Source organism: Lactuca sativa, chromosome 5 (assembly GCF_002870075.4).
Source record: "Lactuca sativa cultivar Salinas chromosome 5, Lsat_Salinas_v11, whole genome shotgun sequence".
In the NCBI taxonomy this organism is placed as follows: Eukaryota; Viridiplantae; Streptophyta; class Magnoliopsida; order Asterales; family Asteraceae; genus Lactuca; species Lactuca sativa.
Window position 1 is genome coordinate 340,978,286 of NC_056627.2, and position 19,276 is coordinate 340,997,561.

Below are 19,276 nucleotides of genomic sequence, written 5' to 3' on the forward strand. Positions count from 1 at the left end.
ACTTCTTGCTTAAACTCTTTAAACTTTTCAAAGGTTTATGACTTCTGCGTGATTAAGTAGATATACCGATATCTGCTATACTTATCGGTGAAAGTCACATAGAAGCAGCTTGCATCCCTTGTGGTGGATCTAAAAGGGCCCACACACATCGGTGTGTATGTGATCCAATAAACCCTCACCCCTTTCACAAGTACCAGTGAAGGGTGACTTGGTCATCTACTATAATCATCGGTGAAAGTCACATAGAAGCGGCTTGCATCCCTTGTGGTGGATTAAAAGGGCCCACACACATCATTTTGTATGTGATCCAATAAACCCTCACCCCTTTCACAAGTACCAGTGTAGGGTGACTTGGTCATCTTTACAAGTAAACAAGACTCGCATACGTCATCGACCCTAAGGTCGAATGACTCCAACACTCCATCCTTTTGGAGTTGGGCTATGCGCTTCTTGTTGACATGTCTAAGACGACAATTCCACAAGCATGCTTTATGCAAATCATTGGAAGAATCGATACACAACACATCATTTCCTAAATTGTCTACAACCATCACTGTTTCATATATTCCATTACAAGGCAATGCTTCAAAATAGAAAACACCATTAAAGAAAGCATTAATAGAACCCTTTTCATTATCAAACGAAAATCTAAATCCTTGTTTATATAAACCATGAAAAGAAATGATGTTTCTTGCCATTTCAGGCGAATAGCAACAATTATTCAAATCTAGTCCTAATCCACTACTAAGCACTAAAGAGTAAACTCCAATCTTGGTGATAGGTGACGCTCTTCTGTTCCCCATGATTAAGTTTATCTTCCCATGCTCCACATCCCTATTTCTTATTAGGCCCTGCAAATCAGAACAAATGTGAAAACCAAACCCTGTATTGAGAACCCAAGAAATAGCATGCGATGAATTATTAGATTGAATAGTATAAATATATTCGAAGGACAGCTTGATCTTTCCATCCTTGATATCTTTCAAGTACTTCGGGCAGCTTCGTTTCCAATGCCCTTTCTCGTGGCAATAGTAGCACTCTGCATCCTTCGGGTTGGAGGTGGGTGCAACGAGACCAGCCTTGGTTCCACTTGAAGAGGTACCATCATGGGACTTTCCCTTATGGTGTCTCTTGGAAGGAGCCTTCCTCTTATTACCCTTCCCCTGCCCAATAGCCAAGAGGGGGGGCAACAGTAGTATGAGTTGATGCAACGAATTTGTCCTTGAGGTTGCTCTCAGCTGTCCTCAACATGCCTTGAAGCTTGCTCAACGTGACCTCCTCTATGTTTATGTGGTAGGTCATGCGGAACTAGTTGTAGCAAGGAGGCAGGGAATGAAGAATAATATCAATTTCCATCTCTTCATCAAAGTTAACACTTAACTTTTGCAGGCAGTCGACATATCTCTGCATTTTCTGCAGATGAGCAGTGACAGACTCTCTGTCTCTCATCTTGGTCGTGATCATCGAAGTGATGATCTCGTACCTCTCCTGCCTGGCAATTTAGTGGTACCTGTCCAATAAATCTAGATGCATCTCATAGGGTAGAAGTCCTCGTAGGACTTTTGGAGTTCTGCAATCATAGTAGCGAGCATGATGCAATGGACTTTCGTAGCATCTCGCTCGTGGGTCTCAAAGGTAGCGATCTCCTCAAGAGTAGCAGTGTTGACATTCACTTCCTTCAGCTCCTTGTCGAGGACATACTCCTTGTCCTCGTAACGGGTAACCATTCGTATGTTGCGGATCCAATCATTAAAATTGGTCCCATCGAAGATCACCCACCTACACAAATTCATGATTGATAATGAGCCAGAAGAGTTCGAGCCAGAAGCGTTGTTGTTTGACATCTGAAAAAGAAAAGAAACAAAGTTCGATTAGATAAGAATCCCGAATTAAACACCCAAATGAGAAATTAGGACTAGGATCCAACAACATTATTTTCCATTTAGAAGAGGGATTACGTAATCTAAACAACAAATAATTTGAAGGTAAGTGAATGATGATTCACTAATTTCCACCATGAAAAACGAAAAAGGTTAAGTTTTAAATGAAGTGAAAGTCCTAGATCTTTTGAGATTTATTGAACTTTTCAATGGAATGTTTAAATCTCGATATGCCCTTCAAGTTTGTGACTGGGATACTGAGGATCACAAACAAGGTGTGAATAACCATGCAAATGTACATGGTGCCCTTAATTTTACAGTCACCTAATCAATGTGCCGGTTAGCCACACACGCTCCATTGATCTATGAAAAACATCGAGTCACCCTTTGCCACCTTTGCTAGTCCATATTAGTGTGTCGGTTATCCACGCACGCTCCACTAACAACTTGTCAAGGGTATAAAGTGTAATTTCATGGAATAGCATCATTTTCACATTTTTCCTAAAGTAACTAAGATTGAGAATTTTTTTAAAAACATTTAGTTACTTTATTAATCGTATACTTTTAATGAGGAATTAGTTGCCCTATCCTACCCGTTTGGCTAACGACCCTCCACCAATTAAGGAAGCGGTGAGTGAGAGTAGACACCCATTAAACTACCATTTTATAGGCAACAACCTTATACCTCCCCTTATAGATCGGCTTCGTGAATGAGGCCTACTAACGATAAGACTAGAATTTATCTTATACAAATATATAATCATTATTCTTATAATATTATAATAATATAATGGTTGAATTTTAAACTAGTAAAATTCTAGGGTTTTAGAATTTAAATATTTTGAAATTAAACTTTTAATCAAAAATTTAAATTCAAAAACTTAAGGGAAAGTTTTGAAACTTTTCAAAACTATCTAGATCAAAATTCAAATAATATAATTAAATAATTAATTGGTGATTATCTAATTTTGACCTAATCCAATTCCATGCAAGATAATTTAATCAAATAATTCAAATAATTAAGGTTTATCATATAAAGCAATAATTATCTAATTAGTTGATAAATATCTTTTATTTTGACAAGGATAATAACATCATATTAATAAAAATCGGATTCTATCAATCAAAAACAATTTTGGTAATTATCCCAAGTCAAAATAAGCCAAAATCCCGAAATTCCATCTATCTGACACCCTGACTCGCCGAGTCACCTTTTGGACTCGTCGAGTTCATTTGACTCGTTGAGTTCATCTGATGACTCGACGAGTCTGTTAGGCAGAAGGCAGAATTTTCGATTTCAAGCAATGAATAAACACAAAAAGCATCAAATACAATAGAAACCAAACCAGGCTCTGATACCACTGATGAGTTTTAAGCAAAACATCAGTCTTATGGTGCGGATGCAAAACCCTAAAGCTTTGGATCTAGGTTTCTCTATTGTACATGCAAGTTATCCAAAGCTTATAAACCCTAGATCTAGCATATCATAATCGAAATAACATATAAAACATGTTTATATGATTACCTTTTGATTGTTGAAAGAATCCTCTAGTTTTGAGAGCCTAGTATCACAAATGTAATACCTCTAATCGATCACAAACACCGAGGCAAGAAGGATAATCTCGGAGAGAGGATATGGAGGCACAAAATAGGCTCTAAGGACTCTAGGGTTCTTCTAGTAGCTGATTTTGGATGCCCTAGGGGTCCTTATATAGCTAAGCTGCTAGGGTTTTAGTCAAAACCCTAATTGGATAGCTTCGGCCTTAAGCAGCCCCAAAAACCTTCTAGACTAAGGCCTTGGATGATTTCAAGGTGGGCTTGCACCCTAATTTCTTCCACCCCTTTAATCTATAAGATCCATAGCCCAAAATTCAATTATCTTATAATTGCAATTCCAATCCCCTAAGTTTAGTTAATCTCTTTTGATCACATAATTAATTTCTTAATTAATTATTGGCCAATATTAATTAACTAATATGATTTCTCTTTTAATATATTATTCTTATAATATATTAATAAACCATAATAATCTCTTTCTCCATTAATTATCCAGTCAAGTTGCTTTGGTGAAGGCAACCCAAAAGGATCATGCTACAACCGAGTCAAGTACATACCAAAAATAGTTATGGACTTAGACACCAATCCAACACAAACACTATGAGAAAATGCTGGCTCTACGTTGTTTACAACAGCTTCACCGGAAGAACTAATGTCGTCGACCTACCGGAGGTGCTGTGGAAAGATTTTCTGAAGTTTGCAGTCAAGAGGAAACCAAATGAAATTTTGTAATACCCGCAAATTTGGGCTAGGCAATAAAGTTATTACAAGCCATAATAATGAATTTTAAATAGGGATTATTTAGGATAAATAATGTTAAATATATTATAATATATGTGATGAGGATTTCGTATATAAAAAGAACGCCCAAATCCGACATCGAGAGAAGAAGTTACGACCTTCCGAACTTTCGCGTTCAAATAGTATGTCATAAGTAGTGAGTTGGTGATAGGTTGCTTATTAGCCTTAGTAATCTAAAACAAAGTCGTAGATATTGTAAAATCGAATTCGTGCATAAAGATATCGTCTAAATTTGACTTCATAAAAGGAAGTTGGGATTTTTAGAAGTTTTATCGCAGTATATGGTTTAGAAACCAAAGTAGAAAGCGGTTGATTGCTAGGAAAAGCAATCTAAATGAGGGTTTAAGATCTCATCCATATGGTTTCGTCGATATGAAGACAATCGAGAATGGATATCATATGAGGAAATTATAAATTTTTAATGGACTTTAACAAACTAAGTCTGTTAAAAATATAGCTTTAAAAATAAAGTCAAAATTAGCTGACGGAGTCTAACGGAAAGTTGTAGATCTCGTCAAGAGCTTTATGAGAATATAAAAAATGTCGAAAATGGAGCTCATATAAAGAATATACGATTTTCTAAATTTTTCTGAAAAGCTTCATGCACTGGTGGGTTGTATGGCGCGCACATTCTAGAAGGTGGGGCGTGTACCACCATATTTGTGACACATGGTAAAAAAGTGGAAGGAGTGGAGTCTCAGGTATTCATGGTGCGTACACTAGGCACGGCGCACAGTTGTGCTATAAATAGAATTTGAGTGCTCATTTACTTCCTCACTTCGCATCCTCCTCTCTCTCAAAATTCTCTCAATTGTAGCCTATTTCCCTTAGTTTTAGCCTTCGGTGAAGCCCTGTGATCCCTAAAGAAGTAGTAGCTAGTGAGTAGAAGCTCTGCCAGTTCAATGTCCTAACTTTTATCAGGAAGAACCTTTATAAGTTAAGCTACACTCTAGTCTTTTATTTGTAACTTATATGTATAGTCATAAGTCGTCATTATGAACCTATAAATAAGATTTATCTGTAATTTCATGTCGTTATACTGATTGATCTACTTACAAGAGAGGTATCTAGAATGGTCATGTTTGCTTGGTTATTGGATTTTAGAAAAGCTATTATGCCAAAATGATCCTGCCTCCGAACTGTCCTACCTGGCTGATCCTTACTTGATAGATCTTGAAGTAGACATTTGTATTAGTGAGGATCTAGACTATTCTTAGTCTCTAGGATCATTAGACTAAAACTATGTGGTAATTAAATTTAGGTCACGTCAAGGAATACCTGAGGTGTTAGATGAAGCTTTGTTCTGATCACTAGCCACCGATTTTATCAAGCGAGTGCATGGTCCCTTTCATCTTACACATAAATATGAAGTATCTAGATAATTACATGCTTATGTGCTTATTATCTGTGCCGAAGGTGATACGTGTTAGATAAAATAATATCAGATGATTTTTAATTGATTTAATTATAGTATTTTACACTTATAACATGAATTGGGTAGTGGCAGGTGATGAAAAATGTTGGATAAGGTGTCTCAGTCCATAACTATATTTGGTATGTACATGACCCGATTTTGGCATGGTCCATTTGGGTTGCATGACATTGGAACAATTTGGATAGACTTTTGTGAGAAGAGGATATTTGTGGTTTATTAATATATTATAAGTTCTAATATATTAATATGAAATCATATTATTTAATTAGTATTTATCAAGAATTAGTTTGGAATTAATTTTATGATCAAAAGAGACTAATTAAATAAATGGGGATTGATTTTGTAAATCATTCATTCTTAATATAGTGGGTTTATGATCCATAGTTTTTAATGATGGGCTAAACCTATGTGGTTACCCATGGATACTCCATGGAGGTTAAAACCCATGGATCATGAGGAATGTGGAAAGGCATGAGTTACATGGTGTAAACCTAATGTGCACACTATATAAAGAAGCCTCATCCAAGCAAAATTGGCACTTAAGTGGTTCTAGTGAGGGCTAGCCGATTTAGTGCATATCAATCTTCTCTTAACTTATTCCAAGTTGTTGGTGGTGTTCTGTGAAGCATTTGAGGCATCACATTTGGGGTGCTAGGCTCAAAAGGTCTTAAGGAATCCAAGCAACAAGAAAGGTATCTCATTCTACAAGTTTTTATATTACATATACCCCCATCATATGCTAGTTAGGATGAAACCTTTGAAATTCAAAGTTTGCATGTATGATAGAGAAAACATAGATCCAAGGTTTCTAGGGTTGCATGTACACCATAGGAGTGTTAGAATGCTTAAAACCCATCAGTCGTATCAAAGACTACGTTTGTTTTCAATTATACTTGATGCAAATTGCTAAAAAATCAATTTTCTACTCACTGTTCAGTGAACATGCCAAGTCCATGGGGGGACTCGACGAGACCATGTGAAAACTCATCCTACTCATCGAGTAGGTTCTTGCACTCAACGAGTAGGAGGCCCAGAGTGCCGAATTTCGAGTTTTGTTGTTGGAATTGGACTACCATCATTACCCTAAACTATTTTTAGATTGTTAAACCTGTTTTTGATGAGGTAATGATTGTGCTTATCCAATTTCAATGATAATTGTCAAAGTTTCAAGTTTTATATTAAGTTCATATGATTCTTGAAAATTGTTGATATGAATTATGCATGCTTATGAGTTTGTTAGATCATAAAAATTATTTGACATGCTTGTTAGTTTAATTGGTGATCTAAATGCATTTTAATGGATTCCATAACTTCTCCTCAAGTTATGGAATTCCAAGAGTCTTTTTCATTAAAATCACTAAAACTCATAAGTTATAGAAATGAAAGGTTTTGAATAGTTTCAAAACTTGCCCTCAAGTTTTGGAATTTGTAAAGCCACTTTAGAAAATTTTAATTCCAATCCATCGAATTTTAAAAGTTTAAAATTCAACCCTTGTACTTTATAATATTATAAGTTAATAATATATATATATGTATAAGATCAAGTCAGTCTTACCGTTAGTAGGCCTCATTCACGATGTCAGTCTATAAGGGGGGTATAAGGTTGTTGCCTATAAAATGGCAGCTTAATGGGTATCCACTTTCACCCACCGCTTCCTTGACTGGTGGAGGGTCGTTAGCCGAACGGGTAGGACAAAGACTATAATTCTCATCAAAAGTATAATGATGAATATAAAGTAACTAAACCTTTATTAATTCCCAATCTTAGTTACTTTAGGAAAATGTGAAATTGATGCTAACCCATGAAATTACACTTTGCACCTTGCTAAAGTCGTTAGTGGAGCATGTGTGGTTAATCGGCACACTAACTTGGATTTAACAAGGGTGGCTTAAGGTTTATCATAGATCGGTGGAGCGTGTGTGATTAACCAGCACATCGATTAGGTGATAAAATTAAGAGTACCAAGTAAATTTGCATGGTTATTCACACCTTGTTTGTGATCCTCGGTATCCCAGTCACAAACTTGAAGGGCATAATCGAGATTTAAACATGCCATTGAATCGTTCCATGAATCTCAAAAGATCTAGGAGTTTCAATCCAATTAAAACCTAATAATCTATTTCGTTTTTCATGGTGTAAATTGGTAAATTGTCATTTACCTACCTTTAAATATTTTGTAGCTTGGATTACGATATCCCTCTTCTAAGTTAAAAAATGTTGTGTTGGGTCCTAGACTTAATATTTCATTTGAGTGTCTTATTAAGGACTCTTTATCTAATCTAAACTTTTCTTTCTTCCTTTCAGATGTCTTCCAACAATGCTTCTGGCTCAAACCCTTCTGGATCCTTCTCTCTCATGAACCTTTACGGGAGAGTCATCTTTGATGGTTCCAACTTCAATGATTGGATTAGGAACATCAGGATGGTCACTCGTTATGAGAACAAAGAAAATGTCCTTGACAAGGAACTAAAGGAAATCAATTAGTTTTCTGCTACTCCAGAGGAGATTGCTGAGTACACTAGCCATGAGAAGGATGCCACTAAGGTGTCTTGTATCATGTTGGCTACCATGACAGCAGAACTCCAGAAATCCTATGAAGATTTCTACCGTTATGAGATGCACCAGGACCTAATGGAAAGATACCACTAGAGTGCTTGTCAAGAGAGGTATGAAATCATCTCTTCCATGATAACAACCAGAATGAAGGATGGTGAACCCATTACGGGCCACTTGCAGAAGATGCAACGGTTTGTGGACCGATTGCTAAAGTTGAATGTGAACTTAACTGAGGAGTTGGCTATTGATATATTGTCTAATAACTCACCACATACTAATTCTTGGTTCCTTGATATAGGGTGTGGAATTCACATTTGTTCTGATTTGTAGGGCCTAAAAAGAAGTGAGGATGTGGAGCACGGGAAGACAAACTTGATCATGGGGAATATGAAAGCTTCACCTGTCACCAAGGTTGGAGTTTATTCTTTATTTCTTAGTAGTTGGTTAATATTAGATTTGGATAAATGCTATTACTTGTCTGAAATGGCGAGAAATATTATTTCCTTTCATGGTTTGTATAAACAAGGATTTACTTTTTCATTTGATAATGAATGTGGTGGTATTAATGCTTTTTATATTAGTGTTTTTTTTTATTTTAAAGCATTACCTTGTGATGGTTTATATGAAACTGTGTCGGTTGTAGACAACTTAGGAAATAATGTTTTGCATATTGATTTTTCCACAAGTTTGGATAAGGCATCCTTATGACATTGTCGTCTTGGACATGTCAACAAGAAGCGCATAGGCTAACTCCAAAAGGCTGGATTCTTGGAGTCATTTGAATTAAGGTCAGATGATAGTTTTGAATCTTGTTTACTTGGAAAAATGACATAGTCACCCTTCATTGGTACTTGTGCTAGGGGTGAGGGTTTGTTGGATCTCATACACACCGATGTGTGTGGGCCCTTCAGAACTGCCACAAGGGATGCTAACCGCTTCTATGTGACTTTTACTGATGATTACAGTAGATATGGTTATGTCTACTTAATAAAGCATAAGTCAGAAACCTTTGAGAAATTCAGAGAGTTTAAATAGGAAGTGGAGAATCAGTTGGGCAGGAAGATATAGATGCTCTGATCCGATTGAGGTGGTGAGTATCTTAGTATCGAGTTCCTTGACCATCTTATGGAATGTAGAATTGTTTCACAATTGACACCTCCTAGGACACCACAACCGACTGGTGTGTCTGAGAGGCGCAATCGAACCTTGTTGGACATGGTTCGTTCCATGATTAGTCAAGCTTCATTACCAATCTCATTTTGGGGGTATGCCTTAGAGACTGCCGCTCATATCCTTAATCAAGTCCCTACAAAAGAAGGTTGCCAAAACACCTCACAAGATGTGGACTGGGAAAGTTCCCACTTTAGACCACATCAAGATTTGGGGTTGTGAGGATTTCGTGAGGCGCGAGACTCATGACAAGCTCGAACCTCGAAGTGAGCGGTGTATTTTCATTGGCTACCAACAGAAATCCTTTGGTTATCTCTTCCACAGACCGAGTGACAATTTTGTCTTCATGGCGAGGAGAAGAGTCTTTCGTGAGAGAGAATTTATAAGCCAAGGAAATAATGGGAGGCAAATTGACCTTGAATAACTTCAAGAGTCAAGTGGTGAAGGAACCCCAAACACTAGCAATCAACTTGAGGAGGAAACTCATGTTGAGCCGATTGATGAGTCCGTACCTCTGAGGCGTTCCATGAGAGTTAGGAGCACACATGAATTTTATTATGGTTTCCATATTACTACAAAAGGTTATGCATTTATCAGTGATAGTAAACTGATAAATTTGGATGAACCTAACAGCTTCAAGGAAGCCATGGCAGGCCCTGAATCTGCCATATGGAAGGAGGCTATGGACAGCGAGATTCAGTCCATGTATGACAATCAAGTTTGGAACTTGGTTGACAATGTACCTGGTCGTAAGACAGTCGGGTGCAAATGGATCTTCAAGAAGAAGACCGACATGGATGGGAAAGTACACACTTATAAGGTGCGACTGGTTGTGAAGGTCTTTACTCAAACTCCGGGAGTTGACTATGATGAGACCTTCTCACCAGTAGCAAACATTAAGTCTATTAGGGTTATGTTTTCCATTGCTGCATTTCATGACTATGAAATATGGCAAATGGATGTCAAAACCGCTTTCCTTAATGGAAAGTTGGCTGAGGATGTTTACATGAGTCAGCCAGGGGGGTTTGTTAATGCAGAGTACCCTAATAGAGTGTGTAAGCTTGAGAAATCCATGGATTGAAACAAGCATCTCGCAGATGGAATCTTTGTTTCGATGAGAAAGTCAAAGAGTTTGGTTTTTTGAGGATCGAGGATGAGTCCTATGTATATGTTAAGGATAGTGGGAGTATATTTAGCTTTTTGGTATTGTACGTGGATGACATACTACTCATAGGAAATGACATCCCAACCCTGCAGGAGGTTATGTCCTGGCTTGGGAAGTGTTTTGCTGTGAAGGACTTGGAGAATCTGCCTATATCCTAGGGATAAGGATATTGAGAGACAGGAGTAAGAGACTAATTGGACTTAGTCAAAGTACCTACTTGGATAAGGTGCTGAAAAGATTCAGCATGTAGGATTCCAAGAAAGGTGACTTACCAATCCAAAGTAACGCCAAGCTGAGTAAGATTCAGAACCAGAGTACAGAGGCTGAGATAGCTGAGATGAGTCGAGTACCATATCTTTCCACTTTAGGCTCGATCATGCATGCTATGACTTGTACTCGCCCTGATGTGGCCTTTGATTTGAGCATGGTCAACAGATATCAAGGGAATCCTAGCAAGGCTCACTGGATTGCGGTGAAGAATATTCTCAAGTACCTGCGGAGGACTAAGGACTGGGTCCTTACCTTTGGTGGGAGTGATGACTGATGGGTTTTATACAAAAAATCCTATGTGTGCATGCAACCCTAGATTTGGATCTATGTTTTCACTATTAGACATACAACATTATGAACACAAGAGGAACCCTAAAATGCATCTAGGTATTTCGAAATTTAGATAGTAGAATGAATCACATACCTCTTGTTGTTATATTGTAATAACAACTCAAATCTTCAATCTCATTGTCTATGAAAGCAAGTACCACAAGTGTAGTACCTCTAATGGCTCACAAACACCAAAAGCTAATGGAGAGGCAAGAGAGAGAGGGGAGAGGCAGGAAATCGGCTCTAGGTCTTCTAGGGATCAAGTGGCCGATTTCCCTTAGCCAAGGGGTCCTTATATAGGGTAGAGATTAGGGTTTCAGTCCTTATCCTTATCTGATTGCTTGCCCACCAAGCAGCCCATAAGATAAGTCTAGAACCTTACGCTTGGACGAATTCTAGGGCCTTATCCCCTTGAATTCGTCCACCCTATCCATATGGCATCCATTGCCCTAATTTGCAACTATCACATAATTACAATTCAGCCCCTCTAGTTTAATTAATTACTTATGATCACATAATTAATTATTAATTAATTATTGACCAATATTAATTAAACAAATATGATTTCTCCCTTAATATATTATTCTTATAATATATTAATAAATCATAATAACCTCTTTCACTATTATTTCTCCAGTTAAGTTGCTTTGGTGAAGGCAACCCAAAAGGACCATGCATAACCGGGTCAAGTACTTAGCAAATATGGTTACGGGCTTAGACACTAATCCAACAGTCTCCCACTTGGATAAGTCTAGTAACTATAAATGTAAGAATAACTCGATTAGCAATCGTAGCTCTCAAAGACGCTATTGAACTCTGATCTTATCAGCAACTTGTCCTTTAGATATGGGATCGTACGGTCCTCTGTTTCAGATATCGTGCGGACAATCTCATGGAACATAGTCATACTTATTGTCCAGCAGTTTGTTTCTCGGTCTCAGATTCATTTGACATAGCAATTGTTGTTGCAACATTCATGAGTGCTCATTAGTTCTGAGTAGTGGATTCAACCCATGCTCACTTGTATCACTTCATCGAATTTATCTCGAGTGATCGTGAGATTGTAATATCATATAAGTCTTCAAACCAAGAGATATGAGTTTTTGACTATGAGTTGGTTGTACATTAATAGTACGAAAACGCATCAGTAACTTGATGTTATAAAATGTGATGTTATGTATGATTTGATGATTAGTTAGTACAAGCATGTGAGTCGAAGTTTATATGTTCCTTTTAGTCCTTAGAGGATTAAAAGCGATATTTTGGGCCCCTCGATGATTTTGTTTTTACATATGTACCGGGCCCGGTCAGAACTGAATTGATGTGTTCGATTATGTTCTATGTCAAACAAATCAGAAATCGGGAAACAAACTGCCGGACAATAAGTACGACGTTGTTCCATGTATTTGTCCGACTGATATCTTGAACAGAGGATTATATGATCACTTATCTAAAATGGCACAACTTAGTTCCGCGAGACTTTGAAAGAGCTACGATTGTTGGTCGGATCCTGAAGTCGTACTTGCAACTATAGTTATTAGACTTATCCAAGTGGGATACATTTGGATCAGGTGTCTAAGTCCGTAACTATATTTGGTATGTACTTGAATCGATTTGGCATGGTCCATTTGGGTTTCATGGCATCGGAACAATTTGGATATACTTTTGTGAGAAGAGGATATTTTTGGTTTATTAATATATTATAAGTTCTAATAATATGAAATCATATTATTTAATTAGTATTGATCAAGAATTAGTTTGGAATTAATTTTGTGATCAAAAGAGACTAATTAAATAAATGGGGATTGATTTGGTAAATTATTCATTCTTAATATAGTGGGCTTATGATCCATAGTTTTTCATGATGGGCTAAACCCATGTGGTTTCCCATGGATACTCCATGGAGGTTAAAACCCATGGATCACGAGGAATATGGAAAGGCATGAGTTACATGGTGTAACCCTAATGTGCACACTATATAAAGAAGCCTCATCCAAGCAAAATCGGCATTTAAGTGATTCTAGTGAGGGCAAGCCGATTTGGTGCATATCAATCTTCTCTCAAGTTATTCCAAGTTGTTGGTGGTGTTGTGTGAAGCATTTGAGGCATCACATTTGGAGTGTTAGGCGCACAAGGTCTTAAGGAATGCAAGAAACGAGAAAGGTATGTCATTCTACTAGTTTTTATATTACATATACCCCAATCATATGCTAGTTAGGATGAAGCCTTGGAAAATCAAAGTTTACATGTATGATAGAGAAAACATAGACCCAAGGTCTCTAGGGTTGCATATACACCATAGGAGTGTTAGAATGCTCAAAACCCATCAAAAAATAGGTGATCTTAGATAGGTGATGTTAGATTGGTGATAAATTGGTGATGACTGTTGGACTGATTGATGGCAACCCCGTAGAACATTGGCAGTGATGGACTTCATGCCTATAATTGTTGGTGGCCATTGACTTAGTGCCTGTTAGATAAACACTGGCAGCGATGGACTTCGTCCCCATTTGATATAGGATATGATAAGTCAATACGATGTAGGTGATGACCCTTAGGATATAACCCTATGGAAGAATAGATAAGAGAACGGGGATGGGTAACTAGGTTAATGGATTGATAATTAAACATATTAACTATATTATTGTGGGTGTAAAACCCTATGTACTCACCAAGTTTCCCAACCTAACCCAATCAGTTTATTGTATCATAGGAAATTATATATGATGATATATGTATTGAAGGGTTTTGAGCATTCTAACACTCCTAAGGTGTACATGCAACCCTAAATACCTTAGATCTATGTTTTCCCTATTATACATACAAATATCAATTTTTCCAAGGTATTGTTTAACTAGCATAATATGAAGAGCATATAATATAAATTCTAGTATAATTACATACCTCTTTGTTGTAGCTTGATTCCATGGAGCTTAAGAGCCTAGTGCCTCAAGTGTGACACCTCAAATGGTTCACACAACATCACCAACATCTTGGAATAACTTGAGAGAAAAGGTTCATGTGCTCAAATTGGCTAGCCCTCAAGTGTACACACACTAGTGCCAATTTCTTGAGTCATGGGGTCCTTATATATGGTGGCTATTAGGGTTACACCATGTAACTCATGTCTTTCCATATTCTTCATGCTCCATGGGTTAAAACCTCCATGAGTATCCATGGGTTACTCCATGAACTATGGATCATAAGCCCACATATATAAGAATGAATGATTTACACAATCAATCCTCATATATTTAATTAGTCTCCTTTTGATCACAATATTAATTCCAAATTATATCTTGATCAATACTAATTAAATAATATGATTTCATATTAATATAATAGAACTTATAATATATTAATAAATCATAATCATCATTTTTGCACAAAAGTCTATCCAAATTGTTCTAATGCCATGCAACTCAAATGAACCATGCCAATCGGGTCAAGTACATATCAATTATAGTTATGGACTTAGACACTAATCCAATAGTCTCCCACTTGGATAAGTCTAAAAACTATTATTGCGTATGACTTCAAAACCCGACTAGCAATCGCAGCTCTTAAAAGCTGATGTCGAACTCTGAACAGATCAATGACGCGTCCATTAGATAAGGGATCATATATTCCTCCATTCTAGATATCATATGGCTGAGACATGGATTTATGATCATTCTCTCTGTCCATTTGTTGTTTCCCAATTTTCGATTTATGACGACCGACTAATTGAACAAATCCAACCAGTCCAAGCACTTCGGGGTGTCATCACTAAATCATCGAGGGACCCACATATATCTCTTTTATCCCTTAAAGGGTAAAAGGAATGGATAAACTTCGACTCATATGCTTGTTCTACTACTTGTTGAATCATACACAAAGGCACGTTTTATAACATCGAGTTACCAATCCGTCTTCGTACAATCAATGTATAACCAACTCATAGGCAACAACTCATATATCTAGGTTTGAAGAATATAAGACATTATCATCTCATGATCACTCGTGATAAAATCCATGAAGTGAGTCAAATGAGCGTGGGTTTAATCCAATACTTGAAACTTATGAACACTCATGAATGTTGCAGCAACTCTTGCTATGTCCACTACCTTGGACATCTACAAACCAGCTTCATGACAGTCTTGATTCATATCTACTTCCAACATATGACCGACTGTGGATGGTTTGGATAACTTAGTCATTCAGGAAGAACGACCTAGTTATTTTGGAAGTCAAAACATGCAAAGTGAAACACAAGAATAATCGAATCCAATATGGTCTCAGAAATTATGAATATAAATAGAACACCTTTTAGTTATCACAATATTGATTACATATTATCCATTGCATACTGTTTCAAATTATCAACTTTATACTTGAATTAAAACAATAGTTGCCCCACGATCCAAGCATTTACACTATGTTTTCTAAACACTAGTCATGCCATACACCAAGTATGCACACTATGTTTATCCAAATATTAGTTATGCCATACACCAAGTATGCACACTAAGTTTGTCTATTATATTTACTTTGTGAAATAGATCGACTGAACATAATTCCAATGATTCTCATTTCACAATCCCAAATCCTTACTGAAAATGCAAGAATTCCAAATTCCTTCCATTTACCGAAATCTATTAAATTTTAAACTTATATGCATTGACCCTCTTGTAATGATTATGCACAAAGTCACAAAGACTTGTCAACAGACATTACAGAGTATTCCAGTGGAGATCATTCCATGTAAATGAAGTCTCAAATTCAAAGTACATTGCTTTGAAAATCCTTCTTGCATTAAGTTTCCTAATCTTACATAGATTTAATGAATAACTTCCACCTATGGGAACATTTCCATATTCCTATTTTGATTATCACTCCTGAGCATGAGTTGCCTCTTTTCAGAATATGTCAATATGGTCCTTCCAAAATTAACACTATACTTCCAACTGTCCCTGAGCAACCAATCTTTGGTAAACCTTAGATTGTCCTCGACAATTGCTTAATCAAATTAGTCATATCCAGTTCTAGTACTTTTTCCCTCTTAAATTTAGAACAGATGAATATTATATCACATGCAATCGATCTTATATCTGAAGCATATGGGACACGATTCATGATGTCTCGCATAAAGACATGATACTAGACCAGTCTTTTTTCTATAATTTTTCTTTTTCTATTTGCCATGTTCTCATAATTTAGATTATGAAAAGGGATGTCATAATCATAATCGAATTTTAGAACGCAAATAATGGACCCATATATGGAATTTCCTTATGTTGAGCCATTCCAACATAAAATTCCTATATATATATATATATATATATATATATATATATATATATATATATATCCTTGACTAAAGATGATTAAAACCTCAATCTAAGCTTTTAGAATTGAAAAGAAGTATAATTTTCTCTCCCTTAATTATAGCAAAACAACTTTTTCCTAATTGAAACTTTTGTTTTCTATAATTGACATTGCTAACTTGGAACACTTATCATATTTATCATGCTCCCACTAGCTTTGACATGTACTTAGAAATCAGCTGGACTTCTAGAAATCAATACTTTATTGACTTTCTTACCAAAGTTCATACTTCTGATATGAAATGCTTTGATAAAACTTTATCAAAATCATACACCATTCCTTAGATAGCACACATGTGTATCTAAACAATTTCAGAACTATGAAAAGGGATGTCGTAATCATAGTCTTAATTGTTTAGACCTGTTCCATTCCTCACAAGTCCATGTTAGTGTGTCGGTTAACCACACATGCTCCACTAACGACTTTGATAATGCAAATATCACAATTGCTATCTACCTAAAATCTACTTAGTGAAAGCGTTTCCTCACCATCATTTTCATGAATCGGAGAGAAACCTTATGACACTTAGATTTTATGGTGTATGTGTTCCTATCCATGTGAATTTGTCAAAACCATAATCACAAGACACGGTTAAATGACATATCCAAACTCATATGGATTGAACTTGTGCAATCTTAATTTTTTGCCACCTGGCAGCATAAGGGCCTGCCATTGCTTCCAAGTTGTTATGCAACCAATTGAGAACTCTCAGAACTCATATGCAAAGCCAACTTTCACTAGAATGGGCACAAAAATAGAAATATGTCAACACGATAGGTTATAAACCTCACGTCGTGTGCTAGTGATACACTATAGGTTTTTACTCTTGATTAAATCTTGAAGCTTTTTCAAGATCTTTAAGACTCCCAATGTCCTCTTGACATATAGAAATCTCTTTCCAAATATTCAAGAGATAGCGGATTCTTTATCAAGACAAACACTTCACACAATTGGCCTTAGTTGGTCTTTGTTTTATCCAAAACATCACAAATTACCAATTTCAAATGTACAAGAGTAGGACACTTTTACTCTTACATTTGACAAGTGTTATAAACCTTTCTTTAAGATATGTCACTCAAGTTACAATCCTGGAATATGACTCCAAGAATTAATTTGGAATGAAGTATGACTCACCTTCTTGATTTAACCATTTCAGCAATTCTTGATTCCTTTTCTTAGCCATAGGAATGCACTAAGATGTCCTTAGAGAACCAATTGCGATATGGTTTCTTAATCATTGAGATAATTACAAAACATGATACTAAAGTACTCTCCCATCTTTTCATATTTGAGAAACTTTTATCCTTCTACCTAATTTGATTCTTCTCATTCGTTCTGCCATACATCAAAACTTTTCCAATGTTTCATAATTATACTTAAACTGGTAAGTATAACCATATTTACTAAACTTTAGTAAATCATGACGGATAGCCTTATCGATCTTTTGTGGTGGACTTGACCAGTGCACAAGAATGTGTACTCGATCCCTTAGTCCTTCACTTGACTCACATATAAATGTGAATAAGAAATTAGTCTTAATTTTCCAAAGGTGAAAATTCTCATAAATCATACTATACAACTTGTATGATTCCAAGTTTCTATCCACCTGAAAACTTGGATGATGAGAATCTTTCCTTATTTGGTAAATTTAGACACTACCACAAATGAAAGAATCAAATTCATATTTCCATTATTCCTAGAAATATACAAACATCAATTTTCCATAAGTACCATTGCAAGGACATATTAAATAAATTTTTTTTTATTTATTTATCAAATGCAGAAAAACTTTCCTTACAATACAAATTTAAATGGAAACTATGCTATTACATATTTCCTAGCAATCTATCATAACTCTCTAAGTAGTAGCTCAAGAATCCGATCTTCGAACCATGCGATTGAAATCCATCTCCGCGTTCGGATTCAAGATACTCTTTCTTTAAATTCCCTTCCCTTTGCTTGATCCTGCCATACATCAAAATGTATTAAGAATCTTCAAATAGGAACTTAAGAGAGTTAGATAGTGGACTTACCTAAATCAGAGTCAAACTTTTGACTAGACCTTCTCTCAGATCTTTCAGGTAGTTAGGGCAGCTTTGCAACCAATACCCCTTCCTTTGGCAATAAACACATATGGACCCTTTGGGAAAGGTACATGGGACTATCTCAGACTTAGCCATTCTCTTTACCATTTGGTCAACTGAGTTGACTATGGGCGATCCTTTTCCATTGGGAAGAGAAAGCTTTTTTGGATATTCAATGTTACCATTGTCAATGTCCATGGAAGTCTGGGAAGTTGATATTCTTAATCAAATTTGCTCTACCAGTGCTCCAAATCATTGCCGATTCAGCAGCACTAAGCAAATAGATAAGATCATTAAGGGTCATGTCATAGTCTTTTACATAGTAGTCCCAAAGGACACTCACTATGAGACTTATCAGGTGATTGAGCAACCAACTTTCTCAAGACTTTGACACCCAACTCTCCCAGCTTGTCAAGATGTGACTTCATCTCCAAGATGTGAGCACACATAGACCTTGCTTGCCATTAGGGCTTGAGTGACCTTGAACTTGTGGGTTAGGGAGAATAATTGGAGGAGGTGGAGGGAGTGAAGAATGATTTCCGGGACATCATCTTTTGGAAAGCTTGTTCCAAGAGTTTTTGGGAAGATCATAGATGTCTAAACCAGACATGTTTTGGGAGATATTCAAGATGGTTGATTTAAAGTCCTTAATATAACACC